This window comes from Lissotriton helveticus, chromosome 2_1 (assembly GCF_964261635.1).
Source record: "Lissotriton helveticus chromosome 2_1, aLisHel1.1, whole genome shotgun sequence".
NCBI lineage: Eukaryota > Metazoa > Chordata > Amphibia > Caudata > Salamandridae > Lissotriton > Lissotriton helveticus.
Genome location: NC_136059.1, coordinates 2108877987 through 2108893790, shown reverse-complemented (window position 1 = coordinate 2108893790; position 15804 = coordinate 2108877987).

Here is a 15804-nt window from a genome sequence, read left to right as displayed (position 1 = left end):
ACCCTAACTATTTTAAATAGGTAAAGTTCAAGGTAATCATAGATGTAAATCGGATTTGGCTAGACATTTGTAAGCAATACTTTCTTCCGGCGCAGCATCATTACAAGGTGCTATGGGGTAATCTAACGCTGCCCAACATATTCCAGGACTGCATTGGGAAAAGACTAACAATGTAAGGGTATCACTCGACTGAGCCAACTCTACGATGGACAGGGGTTCCGCTCTTTTATTACTGCACTTAAGGACGAGTTTGGCCTTTCGCAAAAAACTTAAAAAAATAACTACAGGTTAGGATTTTCTTCATACATGGTAAAAAGCTATTAACAATGCCAAACTCATAGGAAATTCCTTTACAAATTCCGACATATTGCAGTACTAAACCAAGGGGTAACATTGGTTAATTTAAAGCTGCAACAGCATCAGGCTGTATATATGCTGTATTACACACCTGAGGTCATATCTAAGTGGGCTTCTCGTAATTCAGAAAAATCATTCTGTCTGAAATGCCAGATATATGCTGCAGACCTCAGGCATATCTTCATAAATTTTCCAAAGCTCGACGGATTCTGAAGTGGAGACTCCAGTATTCTTAGTTCACTTTTCGGCCCAAATTTTCAGCTTACCGAAAATACATTTTTCTAGGGATTGGAAGTGAGGCTGTTGGTGACTGGAGTCTTCTGGCAACTATTATTATCGCATGTGCCCGTTTATGTGTTGGAAGAGTCTGGGTAGATAATGTCACTCCTAGTGTTAATGAATTATGGGTTTTACTTTGACAGGTTTGCGAGATGGGACTTGCTTTGGGTAAAGCCAGAGGACCGCGCTCTTGGCTTACATTTAAATGGATTTGGACTTATCGGCTATGGGAGCAATAAGGCGTTGTCTACCTATGATGGTTTCTCTCATGTTTCTCACTCATGGTCCTATGACATAAGTTCTCTCTGCTTTCCTATCCTTTTTCCTTTTCTTTTCTTTATAAACGTGGCTATGATTGGCTCTCTCTTTCCTTTTTTTAATTAATCCTATTGTTATCCCCCATTTTTTTTGTTACAAAAGAGATTTTTTTGTTTGGTCTACTCTTCTAATGTCCTTATGGCTTAAAATAAAATAAATAAATTGAAAAGAAATTCACTAAAAGTAAGCTTGTAAGATAAAAATGGTCTTTCCTGAACAAAGTTGGTTGAAGTTGGGACCTTATGTAGCTCACATTTAGTCTCTATTTTAGCTTTTCTTTTTATTTTAGCATACTTTTCTAATGGTGGTTTTCACGTTTTCCTACTGCGGGAATGACCCATGCACACATTTATTTCTGATAAGCATTGTCAACCTGTAGTCTGCACATTTATTTCCAGGGTCGCACAACTGAGATCATGATGCTTCATTTTATTTTCTTCTATTTTTTGTTTGTTGGCGATATTTCTCCCCAAAGTAAGACACTGTTCGGCAACTTTGGCACATTGTGATAAGCTTGCCATTTTATTATTTAAACTGCAATCATGTTGAAATATGTGAGAGGTTCACATCCCACCTAAGGCCTCATAGAACACTGGTGTGAGCTGTGACTGAGGTGGAGTTCCACTGTCCCTGACCTTCATCCTGAGAAGGAAGATAGCTGTACACTCAGACGGAAGTGCATTTGTTAATGCACTGAGACCAGCACCCTGACATACATCACCAAGGTAAGGGGTTGGGCCATTCTGATAGGCCTGGTAGATGGTTACTCTCACCAAGCTCTCTTTAGCAAATAGAAATTAGCAATAGATAGGAGTCACCTTAGCAACACCATGAACAATTAACATGGTTAAATTGTTTGTGCTTTTCAGCATTCTAATAATGCTTGTAACAATGATGTGTCTCGTCTTTCTAACAATTGTAGTTATGTTTTATTTAAAAAGATTAGAGCTTTTCAATAAACATTTGAAAATGCATTATTGTATCATTTCTTTGTGACACTTTGGGCATGTAAAAGTGACAAATTGAAAGGGTAAGATCTTTTTCCACAATTTCCCTGGGAATCCAAGTGGTCATGCTTGAAGTTACCAATAATATCTACAGCTCTGTAAGGTTAGCAGTTTAGATATGGTACTGTGAGCTAGCCAAACAAACCAACATTAACTGATTAGATAAAAAAGACTCAGTCTCTGTATTATGAAGTTTTGTTGTTCTAAATACACAGTCCTACTAGATCCGCAGGAACTGTATAACATGGGGCACAGCATTCTAGTTTTGGTACCCATTTAGTGGGTCTCTGAGTCATTTACATACACATGCTCAAGGCTCCTTTATTACCTCTCTATGGATACATCCTTTGTGACAATGGGTTTATCCACCTTCCGCTTAATATGTAGCACCTATGTATGCAGATATGTAGGTTAATCAAGCTTGACTGTTTAAAAGTATTATTCTCTATAGTGCTTTGCTTTTTTTGAATCCATTAATTTTTTATTTTTTTATTTTTTTTTATTAAAGACTTTTATTGATCAGAGTACAAGAACACAGCCATAGGCCTACAACCCAGACGCGGGCTGGCCGCAAAGGACATCTGTCTTTCAACACCTGTAAAAGATATCATCTCCGCACACAGTAAGTATACAAATAATAGCAGGTGACAATACAGAAGCTGAATCTTGTAAGGATTTTAACTCAATGAGCAAGCAGTCTCGTTTCATAAGCAACCCAACAGTACTTAACCATAGAACATCCCCCCCATCTAACATCCCAGGTTTCAGATCTGACTCCATCAAATGTCGTATTCAAATGTGCATCCAGTGCGGTACATAGAACGACACAAAGGGCGTGTCCCAATATCACAACGCGAAGACGGTAGAGCTATGAACCATCCGTGTTACTCCATCAACAGTCCCTGCAAAGGTGAACCACTCTCTTGTCACACTCATTCATCTGAGGCCATCCTCCACACCAGTCCTGATCTAGGGGCTCCCCTCCACCTCCGTCCTGGACAACATGTACATCGTATAAGGACCCCACACATCCCTAGGCCTTGAGGCTTCCGGCAATTCCTCATAGTAGCAGGTCAGTTGATCACGACAATATGCCATGTCTTGCAACCACAGCTTGACATCAGGTGCTCTTCTCCCGCCCCACGTCACAGCCACTCTGCGCTTGGCTACCTGCAATGCCAACACTATCAGACGCCGAGCTCCAACTGGCAATCCAGAAGCAATACCCAACAAGCACAACCGCGGTTCAGCAGTCACCTCAACGGAAGTCATCTCAGTCAGTGCCTTCGTCACCGCAATCCAGAACTCGCATACCTTAGCACAGCCCCACGCCAAGTGTATGAAGTCAGCATTTTCTGCGCCACATCTCACACATCTGGAGTGGTCCCGCAGTCCATATCTCAACAGTTGTGCTGGTGTGTAATACCATTGCTGTAAATATTTATAGTGAATGAGACGGAAATTCCCATTGGCCGCAAACCCACCAGTCCCAGAACAGCATTCAGTCCATTCCTCATCAGTCAGCGGGTCCGGCAAACATGCGTCCCATCTCGCTTTCGCCAATACCCCACCCCCGCCCTCATCCTCCTGTGAGGCACGATATAAGCGCGAAACCAGTTTCACACGATTCATAGAGGAATACAGTAACTGTAAGGCACCTAACACTGGGGGTTCGTCCGGGAAGGAGGGATACAAGTCCCGCAGTGCAGCGCGTAGCCTAACATAAAGGAATGTGGCCATAGTGGGATTAATCGTGTTATCCAACAAAGTCTGCAGTTGAAAGAACTTGGCATTAGGAAACACATTCCCCATGTTATGTATGCCAGCCCCTTGGAGAAGCTGGAGCGCTCCTACTTCGTTGGTGACCGAGATATCGGCATGATATAACAGCGGCATATCCGGGGCATACAACGGCAATCTATCTGACCTTTTGCCCAATTCTTGCCAGGCACAATGTGTGCTACTTACCGTGTCCACCTCCCCTTTCTCAAACACAGAGTAACGATTAACTAACATGGCCTTCAGTGGTCGCGGAGTGACTGCACTAGCTTCAAGCGCTACATGCGGTGTATATGGTGGTGCCGACATCCAATAGGAAGCAAAGTGAGCCTGCGCACAGAGATAGTACAGTTTCATATCCGGTACTGCAAAACCCCCAAGGTCGTACGGCTTCGTTAGTACATCCCAGCTCACCCGCGCCTTCTTCCCGGCCCAGGCCAGCGTGATGAGCAACGATTGCAGTTGTGCAAAAAAGTGGGGCGTCAGGATGATGGGCACATTGACAAAATAGTACAGAAATTTAGGTAGCACCACCATTTTGATGATGGATACCCTATCCGCAAATGATAGCGGCAGCCTAATCCATCTCTGCACTTGGTCTTCCAATTTCGAGATCGCCACTCCGTAATTGGTTCGTAGGACTTCAGTACAATCCCTGTGCACCCAGATTCCCAGATAGCGCACCGGTTCCACTGCCCATTCCAATGGAAATTCTAACGGAAAGGGCATAGTGGCGTCAGTAAGGGGCAGCAATATGGATTTATTCCAATTTATCGAGAGACCAGAAAAAAGCTCAAACCGTATGAACTCCCTCAATACTCTCTCTAGATGCTGAGCCGGTTCTCTGATATACAGCACCATGTCGTCCGCATACATGGATACTGCAAATGACCTCAGCGGGAACCTTAACGCTGCAGCAGCGTACCTCTGCCGCAAAATGCAGGCCAGTGGTTCCAGCATAAGGGCAACAAGCAGGGGCGAAAGAGGACACCCCTGCCCAGTACCCCTCTGGATACCGAACGTCGCCGAAACGTGGCCGTTAATCCTCACCCGCGCCATTGGTTTTGTGTATAACAAAGTTATTAAGGATGTGAAAAAGTACGGCACACCCATCCGGTGCAGCACCGCCAGCATATATCTCCAAGCCACAGAGTCGAATGCCTTGGCTGCATCCAGCAGTACCGCCACCGCGGGAAGTTCCGGTTTGAGAAGGTGCAGAATCGCAAACAGAGCTCTCAGGTTGTGAGCAGTGGAGCGAAGGGGAACAAAACCAGACTGGTCAGGCAGGACCATCACCGGTAGAATAAGTCTCAAACAGGTCGCCAGCACTTTAGCTATAATCTTGACGTCCGTGTTGATTAGAGACAATGGTCCATATGATTCGCATAGGTTAGGCGGCTTGCCTGGCTTCAGCAGCGCCACTAATAGTGCCTCCCTCATTGTGGCCGGTAGCTGTCCCCGTTCCAACGAGTCCTCCAGGACCGCCGCCAGCCGCGGTAACAACAAATCAGCATATTCCTTATAAAATTCTGACGGTAAACCATCTGTGCCAGCCGCCTTGCCATTAGGCAGAGCAGAAAGCGCATCCCGAAACTCCTCTTCCGTAATATGATGCATTAAAAAATCTTGCTGCCCCTTGGACAGCCAAACTAGAGCGACATCGTCCAGGTATCGTGCCAATTCCTCCTCATCAGCCGTGTTCCTGAAACTATACATCTGCTCATAATACTGCGCAAAACAATCCAGGATACCCGAAGCATTGGTGACAGTGTCACCCTCATGTACTATTTCCTGAACTCCGCAGTGCCTCGCCCACGGTTCTCTAATTCTATCGGCTAGCCCCCGTCCCGCGCGCCCCCCTTCACTGTAGTACCGCGCCTTGGAACGCTTGGACAAAAAGTTAATCTCTTGGTCAGCTAGGTCGTTATAAGCAGTGACTTTCTCTCGAATCTCTGCTAGCCTAGCAGCTGTAGAGAATTGCTCCTGCTGTCGTTCCAACATCAATAGCTCTTCCTCCAGTTTACTCATAGCGTTTCTCAACGATTTAAGCACCTCAGATTGCATACCAATACACGCACCTCTAATCGTGAATTGAACGCCTCCCAAACTGTGCCCATACTCTCCACAGATCCCACATTCCTGTCAAAAAATTCTTCAATGCAGGTTCTTAAGTCCTCCCGCAGTACCAGATCGTGCAGCATCCCCGGATTGAAGCGCCATGAGAATGGTGCCGGGGTGTGCGACGGCCAGTCCACCTCCATCAGCACTGGAGCATGATCTGACAAGGTCCTGGGTAAATGGTCGCTACACTTGACCCATCCACTGATATCTCGGGTAACCAGCCAATAATCCAATCTCGACCAAGTGTCATGGGCAGATGTATAGCAAGTGCCCTCTCGCACTCCCGGATGTCCCAACCGCCACACATCCACCAATCCAAAGTCACGCATCCCATCACACACCGCATCCGCCGCTTTCCTATGTACAGTCGGCCTCTCATCCTTTTTATCCAGCAGCGTGTCTAATGTCACATTCCAATCACCCCCACATACAATAGCCGACGGCGGCAGGGCATACACCTTGTTCCACAGTTCAACATAGAAATCTGGATCGTCCACATCCGGACCATAGATATTCACCAACGTTACCAGCGTGCCGTATAGTTTCCCCTGCAGTATAATGTATCTGCCCTCAGTATCGACATCTTTATACATCAAATCAAACTGCACATTTTTCCTGATTAAAATCATGACCCCACGTGCATAGGATGAGTAGTCCGTTGCCACTCGCACTCCCGCCCATTGCTTAGCCACGGTTTCAATTGCTTTCCCCCGGAGGTGTGTCTCCTGAATAAAGACCACCTGCGCCCCATGTTTAGAAAGAAAGGACAGCATTTGTCTAGATTTCTGCGGTCTGTTCAGACCCCGCACATTCCACGTTATCCAACAGATCTTCCCACTCTTAGCCATAAAGTCCGTACATGTCATATTCCATCAGCTTGCACATATAGCCCACCTCCCAACAGTAATTGACAATCCAGGAGCAACCCAGCAACAGTAAAGTATATTCATCATCCATATAGCGTCACGTAGCATCAACCCTTGTTACGAAATCACAGCCCTCCCCGTCGCACACACCCACACATAACGACGTATCCATCTGAAACCTTTGAACTTCCCCCATCCACCCCCACCCACTTCAGCTCCCCCAACCTGCCAAAGCCTTCCCCGACCCCCCAACCTCCCAACCAAAACCCCTATTCGAAGCATATTGTGGGGAACTCCCATAAGCGGGGGCGTAGAGGTGCCCAACTTCCACTAACAAGTGTAGTAGAAGGGGATCAGATAGACAGTCAACCTTCCGCCCCAGTGAACCAAGCCCCACGACCCATAATACAAAATAGAAGACATCAGCTGTAAATCCGGTAACAGTCCCTGGTGTTATTCACAGCCACCCAGCAGTGATCATAACTACGCAATGCCAGACAGTGACCTTGCCCATGTTCCATCCCTCCGACACAGGAGCCATAGTGGCGCACATCCATTCTGAATCCAGCGGGTGAACATCATGAAGCACCATAAGCAAATACAATGACAGGTCACTCAAACGTCATATCCCTTCAACCAGTGTACGAAGAAGCCTCCCAATACGTTCTTCCAGTCCAGGCTTCTCCTGTAAATAGTAATCACGCAGAACTCAACATCCAAACTCGAGAATAGTGTTCATCTATGTGATCATCTCTGCCGCAGCACACCATGCAACAGGCAATGTCTGTGCAGTCCAAAGACATCCAGTCACTCAGTCTCTTCCAGAATTTCCTCTTCCCTGCTCTGCGCCGCATTTGCGTCTCTTTTCCTTTTCTTTTGCTTTTTCGCATAATCCATAGCTTCCTTGGATGAGGTGAAGATTTTATTATCGGACGGCGGACCAATCCGAAGTCTGGCGGGGTAGAGCATTGCGTACGGGACGTCCTCGGCCCTGAGAAGTTGTTTCACAGCCTGAAATTCTTTTCTTGCCGTTTGCACCGCCACAGTAAAATCGGGATAGAACTCTAGTTTACTGCCTTGCCAGTCTATGGTACCTTTCTCACGAGCCAGCCGAAGGATCACGTCCCTGTCCTTATAATTCAATATTCGGGCAATAACTGGTCGCGGTGCCGCCCCAGACACCGGTGTCTTAGCAAGAGAACGGTGCGCTCGTTCCACTATGAACACACGAGACAGTTGGTCAGCTCCAAAAATGTCAGTGATCAGCCGTTCCATGAAGTCTTCCATGCGACCCACATTTGTGGATTCGGGCAGGCCCGTGATGCGAATGTTGTTGCGTCTGGACCTCCCTTCCAACTCCTCGTTCTTGGCCTGTATCACTGCCAGGACGCGCTCCATGTTAAACACTTTCGTTGAGAATGTGGTCAAGACGTCCTCCGTAGCAGACACCCTCTGTTCCACCTCCCCCATCCGCTCATTTTGTCTATCAAATTGGGTGGCCATGTGGTCCAGTCTGTGATTAACTGCCTCCATGGTGCCCTCAATGGACTGCAGAGTCTTCTGCATAGCGACAAGGACCCCCTCCAAATTTGGCGTGCCACCCGTTGCTCCAGCAGCCTCAGAGACCGGTGGTTCCTGCGCAGTAGACATGGGGGCCTTTTTCGCCTCAAACACCAACTTTGGCTGATTTCTTTCAGTTCTACCCATGTCTCGGCCCACACAGCAGTGTCCCCTACAGTAGCAGCACAATTTATACGGCACCCCGGAGTCCAAAGTAGAGAGCGCACTTATAGTTGACTCGACCGTGTGCCCCTCTGCAAACGGCAAACACCTCAGGCCCAGACCTTTCCTCTAGGGCACCAACCGTGTATCTCCAGGCCGCTGTGCCCTTAGCCACTGACTCACCGATTTCCTCAGCAGGCTCTAGTCACACCAGTCACAGCTATCATAAAACACAGCCCACTCAGTCTCAGCTCGATCCCTTATGGCCGCTTGTAAATAGTAGTGTTCGTTATGTGCACCACAGCCCCACAGCCCGCGTCCAGTATTGCAGAGGCGATTACCAAATAATGTTTTCCAGACAATATTCTGCCAGGGTGGCCGCAATCATTTCGGTATGTAGCGCTTCCCTTGCCGGCCCTCTCCGACCCGCCCCGCCCCCACCGGCCACAGTCCGCACGGCGCGGCCTAGCACGGCCCAGCGCCACCTCCGCAGCCGCGGGCTGTCCCAGTCCGCCACCCCACTCACCACAACCGGCGGGAGACGGACCGAGTCCTGCCTGCCCGCTATCTCCACCGCCGACCGGCCGCTCTTCTCCGGCAGTTCCAACCACCTAGGCAACGTCCAAGCAGCAGGAAGTCACCGCAGTCTCAGTATCCAAGGTCCCGCTCCACCGCAGTCCTCTGAAACAGCCTCCGTTCGCAGACTTCACAATGGCGGATTTCCAGCCGGCAGCTCGCTAGCCGCTTCCAGCCCCAGGGACAGTCCGGGCAGCCAAATCGCCGGCGCCGATCAAGCATCAAGCAGCACTCCGCTATTTGCCACAGCTCTGGTCTCCTCACCGAGGCGAATTTACAGGATAATTGCAGGATGTCGATCTGATCCGGCGGAGCCTCACATATGTGCGGCCATCTTGCCTGGCGCCCTCTAGCGCCCCCATTGAATCCATTAATTAAATATGGCATAGCCAGAAGTTATCCATGTGAATTGCAGGCAAGCAGTAACTCTACACTTGACTAGACAAGGGCTCGCCAATGGTTGTGGAGAAGTTACCTTTATGAAAGAGGCATTCAAAGATTACAGATCTAAAGTTTATTTTCCTTGGTTTTATTTTCCTTCAGTTGATGGCAATTGTTAGGCCCGGCTTCCTGGGCAACAGGGCACTCAGGGGTAACTGCGCTCCAATCGCATCAACTGGAGTGTTCCCTCACTGGTGTCCTGGGGCCTCAGTACTAAGGGACCCAAAACTGGATAACCAAGTACTCCTCTCCAGCACTTGACTCTCCCAGGGTAGCGAGACAGAGCAGTCCAAGGCTTACTCAAGGAGGTGAGGTGGGGTTAGACATTCAGAATACAGTGTAAACCGTACCACCAGCTGATAAACTCAATGTCCAGTCAGTGCTTTACTTTGTATAAAAGAAAAGTACTTTAATACACATAAGATAATTATTCTACACATAAAACTAGGATAAACAGTGAAAACTAGAAGTCTCTACAACCCTCTGGGACAGAGTTCTGACCCCAAACAGTATTATAGCGCCTAGACACCAAGCACTATAAAAACACAGTTAACATGAAAACACACAGTAAACATTGCATATTACAGATCATGTTACACAGGGCTGCTCTCATTCACTAGAGCCTTGATGCCAAACTTTGTATAGAAAGGATATAGTTTCAGCATATGATGTGAAGTCAAATGTTCGTGATCAGCCCCATAACCCCCCACCGAAAGCAACAGAAGTGCCCTCCCATTGTGAGTGAAGACAGCGCTCTAGTGGTGTCAGGGATCTGATCACAGGTGCCGGATGTCTTGGCACAGTTTACTGGAGTCCCACTAGTCCAGTAGCCACTGGCTAGCTGTAAGAGGGTAGTGGCTGGACAGAGTGCCAGTTCACCCTGATACCCTCAGAGATCACAAAAAGAAAGGTGGGGGCCAGCTTCAATGGCCTCTATTTCCAGTTACTGCTTGTACAGGCTCCCACAGCGCAAGGGAGGAGCCTAGAGGGGATTTGATCTCACCTTCAAAGACTAGAATCAAGCATCCTCCTCTCTGGCTCTCGTCATGTGCTGCAAGCTTGTTTCCACCAGCTTTTCTTGTTGTGCCGCAAGCTTCTTTCCACACCTTGGGTGAGGGTCTGCTACTTTTGCATCCTGAATACACCTCCAATCACAAACCATTCACCGCGTGTTCAATGCATGGGTAAAGCATGCACCAGGTCCCTTCCTGGTATCAGGCTGTGTAACTCCCTAGAGAGGAATTTTAATTAACTCCAGCCCAGGAGGCCCTGACCAGTGGGGGAGGGTCCTCTCCACAAAGTTAGTGCAGCTAAACCTAGATAAGAGCTGTTTGTCTACCCCAGCCCACCAGGCCTTTCCAAAGAAATACGGAGGGGGACGGGGGAGCAGGGATGTCCAGCAGAACAGCTCACATTCCTCAAACTGGCTCAAATCCCTATTTTTCCCCTGTACACCCACGGGCTCTCAAACATACATCAGTCAGACAAAAGCAACAGGCCCACAGGCATGGCAAACTGCACAGACTTGGTCAGGAGGGTGCCTAGGGACTCACCCCTCCTGACTATAGATTTATTGCTGCCACCACTGTCAGTCTACCACAGCCTTAATAGAGAGGGCAGTAGTCACTCTCTGAAAAATAGGGGTGCACTAGGCATGCCCCCTCGACCTCAGAGCCAAGCTCTAGGGTCTCAATCCATGTAAACAGGGAGACCCTCAGTGGACATGTATGATTGTCATGCTCACTGAGGTAGGGATCTAGAAACTATAAAATAGCTTTTGAGTGACTTGCCTGGAGATTAGCATAAGGCAGGGAAAGCACTCTCTCCAGAGACATGCAGGAGACTTCCCGTCCCAACATATGCCCTGCCCAGATCAGAATGGCCTGTACTTACTTCCCAGTGGGAGAAGACTGATAAGCTGATTGGATAAACCGGCGGGAAAGTCCATCTGCATTACCGTGCTGTAAGCCTGCTTTGTGTTCCACAGTAAAATCTAGTCCCTGCAGAGATATGGACCACCTGAGCAACTTTGGGTTCTCCCCCTTCATTGCCATGAGCCACTTGAGGGGCTTGTGAGCTGTCTGAACCACAAACCTTGCACCAAACAAGTAAGGCCTGAATCTTCGAAGGGCCCACACTATGGCAAAGCATTCTATTTCCACTGCAGACCAGTTCTGCTCCCTGGGGAGTAGTCGGCGGCTGATGAAGGCCACCGGATGCTCCCTTCCCTTTTCATTGAGCTGGGCAAGAACTGCCCCAACTCCCTTGTCTGAAGCATCTGTCTGCACAATGAAGGTGCATTGCATATTGCAGTCTTCAATTCATCAAATGCCTTCTGACACTCTTCAGTCCAGATCGCCTGCTGGAATTATCAACTGGCCTCAGTGTCCACTGAGCCTAAAGTCTAGTGATACCACCGCTGCCACCAATGTTAGACCCGGCTTCCTGGGCACCAGGGCACTCAGGGGTAACTGCGCTCCAATCGCATCAAATGGAGTGTTCCCTCACTGGTGTCCTGGGGCCTCAGTACTAAGGGACCCAAAACTGGATAACCAAGTACTCCTCTCCAGCACTTGACTCTCTCAGGGAAGCAATACACAGAGCAGTCCAAGGCTTACTCAAGGAGGTGAGGTGGGGTTAGACATTCAGAATACTGTGTAAACCGTACCACCAGCTGATAAACTCAATGTCCAGTCAGTGCTTTACTTTTTATAAAAGAAAAGTACTTTAATACACATAAGATAATTATTCTACACATAAAACTAGGATAAACAGTGAAAACCAGATGTTTCTACCACCCTCTGGGACAGAGTTTTGACCCCAAACAGTATTATAGCGCCTAGACGCCAAGCACTATAAAAACACAGTTAACATGAAAATACACAGTAAGCATTGCATATTACAGATCATGTTACACAGGGCTGCTCTCATTCACTAGAGCCTTGATACCAAACTTTGTATTGAAAAGATATAGTTTCAGCATATGATGTGAAGTCAAATGTTTGTGTTGTGATCAGCCCCATAACCCCCCACCCAAAGCAACAGAACTGCCCTCCCATTGTGAGTGAGGACACCGCTCTAGTGGTGTCAGGGATCTGATCACAGGTGCCGGATGTCTTGGCACAGTTTACTGGAGTCCCACTAGTCCAGTAGCCACTGGCTAGCTGTAGGAGGCTAGTGGCTGGACAGAGTGCCAGTTCACCCTGATACCCTCAGAGATCACAAAAAGAAAGGTGTGGGCCAGCTTCACTGGCCTCTATTCCCAGGTACTGCTTGTACAGCGCAAGGGAGGAGCCTAGAGCGGATTTGATCTCACCTTCAAAGACTAGAATCAAGCAACCTCCTCTCTGGCTCTCGTCATGTGCTGCAAGCTTTTTCCACCAGCTTTTCTTGATGTGCCGCAAGCTTCTTTCCACACCTTGGGTGATGTGCCACGAGCTTCCTTTCCACACCTTGGGCAGCTGTCTGTAATTTCCTTGGTCCAAAGCGCAGGCTCCCCCAAGCCTCACAGAACAGCTGGTCCTTAATGTTGCTGATGCCTTCCTTTCAGACGCAGTGAACAGAGACTTATCTCCTGTCTTCACACTGCAGGTTCGTGCCTGGTTATCTTCTCTGTCATAGACCAGTCTTTGAACAGCAGCTGACCACTCAGGCCAGACTTTTATCACCTCTGATTGATAGGCTCATCCAATCAGAGGGTCTGCTACTTTTGCATCCTGAATACACCTCCAATCACAAACCATTCACCGCGTGTTCAATGCATGGGTAAAGCATGCACCAGGTCCCTTCCTGGTATCAGGATGTGCAACTCCCTAGAGAGGAATTTTAATTAACTCCAGCCCAGGAGGCCCTGACCAGCGTGGGAGGGTCCTCTCCACAAAGTTAGTGCAGCTAAACCCAGAAAAGAGCTGAGTGTCTAACCCAGCCCACCAGGCCTTTCCAAGGAAATAGGGAGGGGGACGGGGGAGCTGGGATGTCCAGCAGAAAAGCTCGCATTCCTCACACTGGCTCAAATCCCCATTTTTCCCCTGTGCACCCACGGGCTCTCAAACATACATCAGTCAGACAAAAGCAACAGGCCCACAGGCATAGCAAACTGCACAGACTTGGTCAGGAGGGTGCCTAGGGACTCACCCCTCCTGACTATAGATTTATTGCTGCCACTACTGTCAGTCTACCACAGCCTTAATAGAGAGGGCAGTAGTCACTCTCTGAAAAATAGGGATGAACTAGGCATGCCCCCTCGACCTCAGAGCCAAGCTCTAGGGTCTCAATCCATGTAAACAGGGAGTCCCTCAGTGGACATGTATGATTGTCATGCTCACTGATTTAGGGATCTAGAAACTATACAGTAGCTTTTGAGTGACTTGCCTGGAGATTAGCATAAGGCAGGGGAAGCACTCTCTCCAGAGACATGCAGGAGACTTCCCGTCCCAACATATGCCCTCCCCAGATCAGAATGGCCGGTACTTACTTCCCAGTGGGTGAAGACCGATCATCTGATTGAATAAACCGGCGGGAAAGTCCATCTGCATTACCGTGCTATAAGCCTGCTTTGTGATCCACAGTAAAATCTAGTCCCTGCAGAGATATGGACCACCTGAGCAACTTTGGGTTCTCCCCCTTCATTGCCATGAGCCACTTGAGGGGCTTGTGAGCTGTCTGAACCACAAACCTTGCACCAAACAAGTAAGGCCTGAATCTTCGAAGGGCCCACACTATGGCAAAGCATTCTTTTTCCACTGCAGACCAGTTCTGCTCCCTGGGGAGTAGTCGGTGGCTGATGAAGGCCACCGGATGCTCCCTTCCCTTTTCATTGAGCTGGGCAAGAACTGCCCCAACTCCCTTGTCTGAAGCATCTGTCTGCACAATGAAGGTCTGACTGTAATCAAGGGCCTTCAACACAGGTGCATTGCATAGTGCAGTCTTCAATTCATCAATTGCCTTCTGACACTCTTCAGTCCAGATCACCTTCCTGGGCTGCTTCTTAGAGGTCAGGGCTGTCAATGGAGCAACAATGGTCCCATAGTTTGCTACAAAGTTCCGATAGTAACCAGTAAGGCCAAGAAAGGCCCTTACCTGGGTCTGAGTAGTGGGAGTCTCCCAGTCCAGCACCGCCTGGACTTTTTTTTTGTGCAGAGTTTTATATAGCGCGAACTAGACCCGAACCGAATCAGGTATCAGAGCGCTTTACATAGCACCAGTTACGTTACATGAGGACGGACACACATTCATTTTTAGGCACGGGGAGATTAAGTGATTTGCCCAGACTCACAGGAGATTTTTGGCGTCGTTACCGATACTCGAACCCAGATCCCCAGGTCAGAGGTCGAGCGCCCTAGCCGTTAGGCCAACTCCTCCATGGGGCGAACCTTCCCATTACCCACCTGATGTCCAAGATAAACAACAGAGGACTGCCCAACTTGACACTTGGTTGCCTTGATGGTCAGCTTGGCCCCCTGCATCCTCACCAACACCTACTCCAGGTGTTCCATGTGGTCCTCCCAGGAGGAGCTGTAGACAGCAATGTCATCCAGGTGCGCCACACGGAACTCTTCCAGGCCTGCCAATACATGATTGACTAGGTGCTGGAAAGTGGCGGGAGCATTCTTCAATCCATAAGGCATAACTTTAAATTGGTAGAGACCCCCTGGGGTTGAAAATGCTGTTTTCTCCTTGGCACCAAGTATTAATGCAATCTGCCAGTAACCGCTGGTTAGATCAAAAGTACTAAGGTACTTTGCGGCACCCAACCTATCCACCCGCTCATCAGCTCGGGGAATAGGATGGACATCAGTTTTTGTCACAGTATTTAAAACGCGATAGTCCACACAAAAGCACAGGTCAGCTGACCCCTGCTTAGGCACCAACACCACTGGACTGGCCCAGGGACTACGGGAGTGTTCAACAACCCCCAGGTGAAGCATCTTGGCCACCTCAGTCTTGATGCACTCTTGAACCCGGTCTGACATCCTATATATCTTGCTCTTAACAGGCAGGGTGTCCCCTGTGTCTATGTCATGCACACAGACAGGTGTCAGCCCAGGGGTAAGTGAAAAGAGATGGGAAAATCTCCCAGAAGCTCTTTACACTCCACCTGCTGTTCAGGTGTCAGTTCAGAGGCAAGCTTCACTCCCTCAACTGAACCATCCTTCTCATCACCTTGCAATAAGTCAGGGAGAGGCTCACTTTCTTCTTCCACCTCTTCAGCCATTGCAAGTATAGAAACAGTGTACTCCCTGCCAAGACACGGCTTCAGCCGATTGACATGGAATACCCTTTTGGGCTCCCGTGCAGCATCTGTGTCAACTAGACACTTGACATCAGAAATCTTCCTA